A 10000-nucleotide genomic window follows, 5' to 3' on the forward strand; every position below is an offset into this window, starting at 1 on the left:
TTTTAAATAAATTATGAATATATTGATAAAGTAATAGCATTATATGGGAAGAATAAGCATGAGAATATTTTTCATATGCCAACCCTCGCAAAATTTTTTTTATACCAACTGCTGCAAAATGTGAAGATTCCATCAGTCTCTGGTAATACGTAAATCAAGGGTTCCTTAACTCAGTCAGCATGGTTGGCAAGAATACATGCCATGCCCACTGTAAGTTTATTTATTGTATTTACATGTAGATGGCTCTACAAGTGCTAAGTCACCAAAGTTTTGGTTATTAGTTCTACCTATCTCACCGTTACCCTTTTCCTTGATTTTTGGAAAGTGCCTTTTGTATTATTTCATTGTCTTTAATATTACCAAGATTTTAATAACAATTTAATAATCATATATCAATAAGAATAATATCAGTATCAATATCAATAGTATTAGAATGAAAAACACATTTTCCTGCCAATTCAATGAATGGGGAAATCAGGATTGTTTTCTAGGGCCTACTGATTGACTCCTTGCTGATTGAACATCTGTATGTAATCTGTAGAGCCATCTGCATGTAACAAAATTCACAAGAAACTACAGAGGACATTACATAAATCTGTGGTGATTGGGTTAAGAGAGGGCACTCATTGAGGGTCCCCTAAATATCTTTTGTAACATGGGATAAGCCCATGAATATCCATGCAACAGGTATTTTGTACATATATATGTCCTTACCTTTGTATCAGTTAATGCTGGTTGTCACTTGCTTGGCTTCATTGAATATCATCACAATAAATAGTTCAAGGGCAATGATTATATTGATATGCTGGTAGTAAAGAGCAGATAATACAGCACTTAACTAAGGACAGATCTGTCATCTTTGTTGTGATTTGGTTACTCTGTTTGAGTTAATCTATTCTTAGTATTCTCAGTTTCATTCTATTCTTTTGTTTCTATGCTGAAGGATTTTTGAAAAGTTTTTATATACAGCATACAATGTCTTAACATAAAATGTAATTTGAAGCTAATTCTAAAATGTATGTTACCAACACAGTTATTGATGTAATACCTTAACTGTATTAACAGATATAAATTGGTTTACAAACCAGGTAATATGACCTGGAATTTGAGCAGTTCACTCACAGATGTATTGGTCACATTAGAAGTAGGGATCTGCATTGTTGCATCATTCTTTAGAAGGTTTAAGAGAAATACTTTTTACTTATTATAAAAGTTACTGCTCTTGCCCATTTGTGCACTGAACACACTTGCCTCACACATTCTTATCTCATGTCTAGTCTAATCCACCATAATGCTCCTCATGTAATGTTCCTCTTTTAGGCCCATATATCCTACTATCCTGTGGCCTCTTTACAGTAACCCATACCTCTGCCTTTCCTCATTTATTCTTACTTCCCTGACCTCCCAATCTATTGGACATCCTCTCAGCATCCCTTACCTTTTCCTGAGATAATTTATCCTTCCTCATATGCATAAATATCCTCCATTTGATCTAATTGTCCTAACCCCTTAACTCCTCACCCTTTCAACAACCCTTACCTTATATACCCCATCAACTCACCCTCTCTACCCTTTCACTACCATACTACTCTTAACTGTATCATTAACTAATTCTTAAGCCCTTTTTGCTACTATATTTTGGCATAGTGCAATATGAACTTATTTTTTTTATCAGATCACCATTTTTGTATAATTCTATCTTGTACACTTCATCTTGATTCTCACAGATGGACTTTTCAAGCCCTAAAAGTAAATTCTGACTTTGATATAAAGAAAAAATTAAATAACAGTCTTTGACCATTTATCCAAGGAAAAATAAAGGACTTCTTTTGAATATCTTCATTTTGTAAACTTTGCCCCTACAGCACTTTATCATAATTTTTATACTCTTTCATAGGTTTCAATTTAGATATTAAACAAAATTACATGTTGCATATCCAAAACCTGCAAGAACATTAACCTCCCTGCATAACCTCATGTATTCAGCCAGAGCAGTAGTTCTTTCATAATAACATTCAAGTAATAACATTCAAATTTATATTGATGTCTTAATTTGACCATTTTTCATTTTTAAGAAAAAAAATTCTATGCTTTCATATAATATGTATATTTTTTTCTTTATGTGTCTGTCTCATATGTAATATGGATTCTTACTTGATTAACTGCTTAGTGTTGACTATCAGTAAGCATACCCACTTCCCACCGCAGGCTTTTTCGTAAATTCAAGTTGGCAAGAAAGACACTAAGAGGAGCAATTCTAACCCCACTTCCTCCAGCCTGAACACTTTTTAGACCAACCTCTTTCTCACCTACATTTTACATTCACATGGTCTGACACACTAATTTTGCTTATGAAACATAACATTCAGAAATGTTCCATGGCATTTGTTAAAAATAAATTTGCAAATGTCTCCTAGCACCAAGGGTTTTAATAGTTTAGAGATATTTAATAATAATATACCTGCACAATGAATGTTAAAGGCCCTTATATGTATAGGTTGATATTATGTGATTAAGTGGTAAGAACTTATGTCTGGTTATATTCATGAAGTTTGCATGCATGCTTGCAGAACAAGAAGGTATACTTATGTGATGTATAAATATGTATATTATATAAATATACGTACATCATGAGCCTTGTTAGTGTTTAGGAAATGATAATTCATAGTTAGTAGTGAAATTGAGATTTATTAGTGTTGCTTTTTTTCTTAATGTTTCTGTTTTTTGTCTTTTATTTCTCTTTGCCCTCATCTTCCCTCTGTCCTTCCTCTCCTACCCACCACACATCCTCTCATCCCTCTTCTTTTTGTCCTGTAATCTGTTTGCTTCCCTCCCTCCCTCTCTCCTCCCTCTCTCTCCCAACCTTTAGTCCTTGCCTCCCCGCAGCTTCATCCTCTTTTTTGTCTTCCAGAATATTAGTATCTGTAGCCAAGGATATCGAAAATTATGGACATTTGTGTACATTATTCTCAACTTTAATCTGTGCATTAAAAGAGTTTCCCTTTTATTTATAGGAAAGCTGAACGTGCAACAACAGGCCAAGAATCAGGAACATTAGCTGAAGCTCAGGCTCTATTGCAAGATACAAATGATGGTGATGATGATGTCATTAACGGGCAGATAGTTTTTGGTAATGATGCTGAAACAGATGATGATGAACAGCCTTTAGTGTGATGAAGCAACTTTCACTGAAGGGGAATTATTATATAGTGTAGTTCCTAGTTACATTATTTGAGCTTAGAGTAGTCTAGTTCAAATTAAAGAAAGATTATTTACCTACATTAAGAGTTTAATGTATTTTCCACATATATCTGTGATACGTTTTGAGTGAATAACATTCATATATCTCTATAACACTGATGGCCATATCATTAAAAATTTTCATAATTTTATTATACTAGTGTGAGACAACATAGTAATATTTTTGTCAAAGAAAACTAAAATATGTAAAAGCCCTCCAAAAAATATGTAGCATTAATGATATGATTTAACTTTAATATAGTTTCTGATAGTCATATAATAACTAGAATAAGAAATATCTGACATCATTTTATAAATGTTATCTCTTGTTTTCTGTTTATCAAGTTTGTGTTATCACGACAGGAGTTAATTGAAAATGTTGATTTTTGCAATAACCTGTTCCATGTACATCAATCTTTCATGAAATGAGTAAAGATACTGACATAATTCTACATACCTAAAGAAAGCCAAATGGGCTCAGGGATCTCTTAACCAAACACTTTTTTATGAATACTGTGTATATTTTCTTATTTCAAATTGACTGTTGCATAATATACTATTCTGGTCAGTCTAGTTTCTCACTTTTATATAAACATTTTAAAAGATCAATATTCACATTAAAGGGTGATAATATTTTAAAAATGTCTTACAGTTAGTAAGATTTTTTTTTATTTCATTACATGCTTTCTTATTTTGTGAGCTATTAGTTTAGCATGCTTCCATACTAACATTAGTACAAATGAGTACTCACTCAAGGAGAGAACTATGTAAGCTGCATTTGGTTTGAAATAATGTATGTTAAAAAATATATAATTAAAATATGTATAAATGTATGTTGAGTGGAGAACAATTTCTGCCACTATGATGGCATGTATGTGCATACCATGCTCATTGTGAGTTTATTTGTTAGCTAATTGTATTTACATATATGTGGATCCATTAGTGCTTAGTCACAAAGGAGTTAATTATTAGTCCTACCTATCTCACTCATTTACTGTTTTCCATGATTTTTGGAAATATTCTGCCATTAATATTATTATAATGACATATTGCCTAGAATAATAATAACAGCATTGATATTGATAACATTAGAAATAAAATGCTGAAAACTCAGGATAGTGAACATCAGGTTAAGTCACATGCCTACTAATTGACTTCTGGATGGCTGAGCACTTGTGCAGCCATTTATGTGTATATTTCACAAAACTAAACTGCAAGGGACATTACACATTTCAGGTGGTATTGGGTCAGTGCTCATTTCAAATATTCTCATTAAATGTATGTGCTACTTTTGTTCCTAAATCTGTAAAGTATGCATTCATTACATTATTCCATTAAGTTTAGAATTATTCTGGTTAATATCGTATTTACTCACTTGTAGGAAGATGATTTAAGCTTTGAAATTCACTTGATATAAAAAAAAGGCTTCAGAAATGTTATACGGTTTGTAAATAGCTTAAAATAATTGTATGCAATGAATGGCCAATATTAAAAGTAAATATAAAAAAATATTGACTTTTTATGATTTATGTGCTTATCCTAATATTGATTCAAATTTAAGTGTAGACTACCAAGTTTACAACTTAAATATAACAAAAGTACCTATTGCTGTTATCTTATCATTGTGATATAGCTTACTTTCTTGGACCTTTATTTGGTAAACATATAATTACATTAACTTTGCTTGATTGTTAAATACTTAGTGTTTGCTGCCATCACCAACATATATATGCCTGGAAGAGGATGAAACCTCTTAAGTAAACTAAGTGAATTTACTACTTATTATTTTTTAACAATAAATAAATATTCTTTAAAACAAAGTAATGATGGAATAAAAAAATATCAGATTTCTTCCTGTCTTTCGTCTTCTTCCTGTTTTCTTAATCCACTTCCTAATCTTCTTTCTTTGTCTCTCTCCTCTTCTAGTTATGATTTCTTACAAATAGGTCTATCACAAAAGCAAACATCACAAGATAAACTACCAAAAGTGACCATGGCATAATTTCTACCTCACTGTGTCACACCCTTGACCGTTGTTGTTGTGGGGGGGCTTAGGAGGAGAGGACTGGGACCCAATGCTGGGGATATCCTCTGCCTTGGGCTCAGCCTTCGACTCAACTAATTTTGCATGGTCTTTTTTTCTTCTTGCTTTTTTGTTTCTGTCCCTTCTCAAACCCTTTCTACTATCCACTTCCTAAGGTGTGAGAGCCGTGCTGAAAGGATGAAAAGCTAATTTTGTGCCAGTCCTGAACGGCCTGCGGGAGCTATGGGCAAGGTATTCCCCTGTTTTAGTTGTCTAGTCCTTACCCATCACGGGGACCCTGAGGGGTGGACTGTTTCTCTCCCCAACATACATCAATAGTGAAGATGTTATACCCTTGTTAGGGGTAATGAGGCTTGACTCTTCATCAAATAGCCCCATCAATTCAACCTCTCCCGGTTCCCCAACCCCGGGCTCTTCTTTACCACGACTCTGAACACTACAACTGCTACCCTTTCCTCAATGCCTACTAATACATTATCCACCCAAGTCAACACTCGGGCTCAAGGAGACATTTCAACTTCATCACCTCTACCCCCACAACCTTCTTCATCAATTACCCCATCCTCCCTTATTACTACTTTAGAGCCTTATTGTCCACCTCTCCGTAATAATACCTCCCTCAACACTACTCCCTATTCCACACGTCCCTGTCCTACCACCACCATCTCTACAAATATCTTAAATACTCTATTGAGCCCAGCCAAATGGGACCGATTTTTCGTGATCCCCCACACAGCTCCTTACTCAGACAACACTCTTCTCTTCCAGCAATGTCTCCAAAAACAAGTAGGTTAAGTCTCTCTCCGTAGCAGACCCGATCGTTCTTGTCTCGTCACAGTTACATCTGAAAACCAAGCTATGGCATTATCAACTGTAACTGATCTCTGGCAACCCCATTCCTCCAGAACCTCATCCAACCCTCAATACTTGTACTAGAATTGTCTTTATCTACAAGCAAACTGCCTTATTAAAAAAAAAAAGGTCAGACTGGAGAAGACTTAATCGCCTGCCTCATGGACTATGATGCGATATCAGTACAGTGTTACTCCACTCCTAAAGATCATCATAAGAACTCCACCAACATTGCCAAAATTACTTTTCGTAGGCATGATCTTCCCTTTAATGCTTACATTGGTGGGGAATCCCTTCCTGTCCGACCATATCAACCTCCCCCCAAATCAATGTCAAAATTGTTGGCGTTTAGGACATCCTGCCAAACACTGCCCGATGCCCTCTGTGTGCCCAACTGGTCATAACCGATCAAACTGCTCTGCACATGCGCCAAATGTGGCGGCCCCATAATGTATATTATAGGAGTTGCCCCACCTCCAAGTTTGAGTCTGAGGTGGCAACTCTCAGATTTAGACTTGGTCTCACTCTGCGACAAGCCAGACAGGAAGCACGTCGACGAGGTTTTTCTCGTACTCCCGACTCCAGTAATGTCGTTCGCTCTGCCCCTCCCAAGATGTTCCTACGCCCTCCCCTATACCTATCCCTCCTACATCTTACTCCCCCACTATTACCTCCTATCTCCCCCAGTCAAATTATTTTGCCATTCTAAATCCAGACACCCCAATCTCTACTGCAGCCCCCCCCCCCACTACCCGCAGCAGACAGACTAAACGTTCCACCCCTTCTCCTCCTACCACACACTCACCTCCACCTACCTTTGCCTCTACTCCTCAAGCACCAGTCTCCCCCCCCCCCCTCATAAGAAAACCTTTGTCTTACAAAACTCCCCAAACAACTCATTTATAGAAACTTTTGAAGATACTCAAAACTATCTACTCGAGTCCCAAATTTGACACCGAAACCCCTCACCCACCCTCAAATTCCACAACTCCCGCGCTCTCCACACTTAAAGTGACTGCCGGTATCCATCCTTCTCCTACTCTTATTCCCCCTACACCACTTCCTCCTACTTCCTCCCTCCTGGATACACACGTGAATCCCTTATGTCACAACTATGCCCTTCCCCAGATCATCCACCTCCTGATACTACATCATCTCCCCCCTCTCATTCCTTATCTCACCCCCTAGCTCTTTCCCCCTGAAATTCTCCAACACGTACTGTAACCGTTATCACTCATATATCAACTAAGATATAGCTCTCCTACATTGGAATATTTGCGGTTTACGTTCTCACAGACCTGACCTTCGCCATATCCTTTCTTCTTATAGCCCATCCATTATCCGCCTCCAAGAGACTTTTCTTTCACATCCTCCTATACCAACTCCCAATTACCATTTTGTCTCTTCCTCACACTCCCTTTATGTCTCGTCTATAATTCTCCATCACAAAGCGCCTTATGTCATACCTCCCTTTCAAACCACTGTTCCGTGCACAGTTATTCTCATCTTCCTTCGCCGTTGGATCACAGTTATTTCAGTCTACTTCTCCCCTTCCCACCTCATTGACTTTGTTACCTTCAAAACTCTAATTTCCAAACTCCATCACTGATGTGCAATCAAATCAGCAGAAAATCCAGACTCGAATGAAACTGCAACCAAAGAAAATATTAAAAAGCTAGCTGCAGTGTTTTATATATACATACTTAATTACAAAATGTAATTTTCGACGGGTGCGCAAGCTGGGATAGAGCAATGTGACTGGGGTCTCGGTAAAAAATAAAAGAAAGGAGAACCGCTGCCATACACTGATCTGATTACACTGACACAAGGTCTATATAGACTTTATACTTACCACATGTGGTAACAATAACTAGGAAAAACACAGGGAGACAAAAACAACTGTCGAAAATTATTTTTAAAGGAAAAGACGACGGAAGAATCCGTATACAGCTGAAACGCCCCCGGAACAGCCAGGCACGCGGAGCGTTATAAAACCGGAAGACAGAACACGCAGGACGGAATCTACACTTGGGGGCGGCAGAAAGATAAACCTTATATAGGGATAGTGGAGTTGACGCAGGAAGGACTGATTGGTGACTTAGAGGTGGACTTTTTTCTTGCCTCTGCCTTCCGTGATTCTTGGGAGCAATTACACTGATTGCACGAAGTCAACTAGGTTGAAATATCGGATTAGATTTTTGCATGACAATTATAATCTTCGTTTCAGACCTCGAGGAAACCAGATACTATCAATATATCCTGCATCTTTATTCTGTGATATTAAAAGAAATGTTTGTGAGCCTGACCCAAGGCTTAACTTGTGCTTCTGAAAGACCATCTATCTAATCGAGCCTTATCACAGTCTAAACCCATACACATGGAGAAAGAAGACCATCTAAGCGCAGGCCTCGATACGCAGTCACATATAAGTTATGAACGCAATACACATATTCCCAATATATAATTTCGCTTCTTGAACACGTCACAAAACAAAAAAGTTGTTCTCAATGCCTCTGCTTCACATCTACACGTCACTTTTATTTATTTATTTATCATTATTATTATTATTATTATTATTATTTTGTTTCTACAATTCCCGTAATCTCACTTGTCACATTCTAAAGGACCTTTTTCTTAAGAATGTGGATGAGTAAGCTACCTATGCACGAGGACGAAACCTCACCATCCCCAAGCAGTCCCTTTACCTTCTTCAGTTCTTCCACAATTCCTTTCTCACGCGCCTTAAAGCAAGTTTTTCGTTTCGCCCAACGCAGAGCTGCTCATATGCTTTTTCTCTCTCACATTCACATGATCACCTTTTCAGCTTCTAACATGTTGTCCTAATAATATCCGTTGTTCAATAAGTCCTCCGCATGATGTTCCTCGGCCCTGTGCCAATCAGCAATCTACCGTCTACTGGGTAAGTGCCTTTTCTTAACAACACATTTACTCTCCCTTTTTCCCTTCACCGTGCTCGTGTTTTTCGCTTTCTGACAGTTTTTATAAGCTTTCTTCTCCTTTGTAACCTGCACAACTTTGTTTCCACATCCCCGCGTTTCTCGCTTAATGCAAGTTCTCCGTTGCATCACAAAGCTGTTTCGCTTCTTACATTAGCTTCACCTGCGCTTCGTTTCTGTCATTAAGCGAACCTTCCACTTAGAGCGTCATTTTTTTTCTTGGGGTAGGGGGGGGTAGGCGAGCAAATTTAACAAAAATATAGAAAAAAATATATTCCAGGGACATTTTTAAGCTGTAACTGGACCTATATAGTTGTAATTTTGTAAAATAAGTTAAAGTTTGTGGCCCTTGGGGATAATTAAGCCAGACCTCGAGGCAATTTTTTTTTTGGGGGGGAGGGGGGGTGACTGACTGCCCTCTTCAATTGACCCCCAGCTTCCACTAACAAGCCTACTTTTAAAAATCTTTACAAACTTCCTCCAAAATCAACCTCTAAGTTAGCATTTTTTTCATAGTAAAATAGTAAAGTTAATATGAATGAACAGTAATAATGACGTAAGCTGTTATGTTAATCAAATGTATTGAAAAATAATAACAGTAGTAGTAATGATGATAAAAATGATAATGATAATGATTGTAATGATGATGATGGTAATGACCATTATGATGACAATAATAATAATAATAATAATAATAATAATAATAATAATAATAATGATAATGATAATAACAACAACAATGATAATAATAATAAAAAACAGACAAAATGATAATGATAACAACAACAACAATCATAATAATGACCATAATACTACTACTACTACTACTAATAATGTTAATAATGATGATGATGATGATGATGATGATGATGATGATGATGATGATGATGATGATGATGATGATGAT

General features: G+C 36.7%; 1 long non-coding RNA gene across 1 annotated transcript in view; it reads left to right on the top strand.

The window, feature by feature from the left end:
- The window catches only part of LOC119574287, a 12614-nt gene extending 7854 nt beyond the window's left edge, over positions 1 to 4760 (top strand). Inside the window, exon 2 of the long non-coding RNA XR_005228843.1 lies at positions 3015 to 4760. This is a non-coding gene — a long non-coding RNA (uncharacterized LOC119574287). The remainder of the gene's footprint in view (positions 1 to 3014) is intronic.
- Positions 4761 to 10000: the final 5240 nt, after the last annotated feature.

Source organism: Penaeus monodon, chromosome 6, assembly GCF_015228065.2.
Source record: "Penaeus monodon isolate SGIC_2016 chromosome 6, NSTDA_Pmon_1, whole genome shotgun sequence".
NCBI lineage: Eukaryota > Metazoa > Arthropoda > Malacostraca > Decapoda > Penaeidae > Penaeus > Penaeus monodon.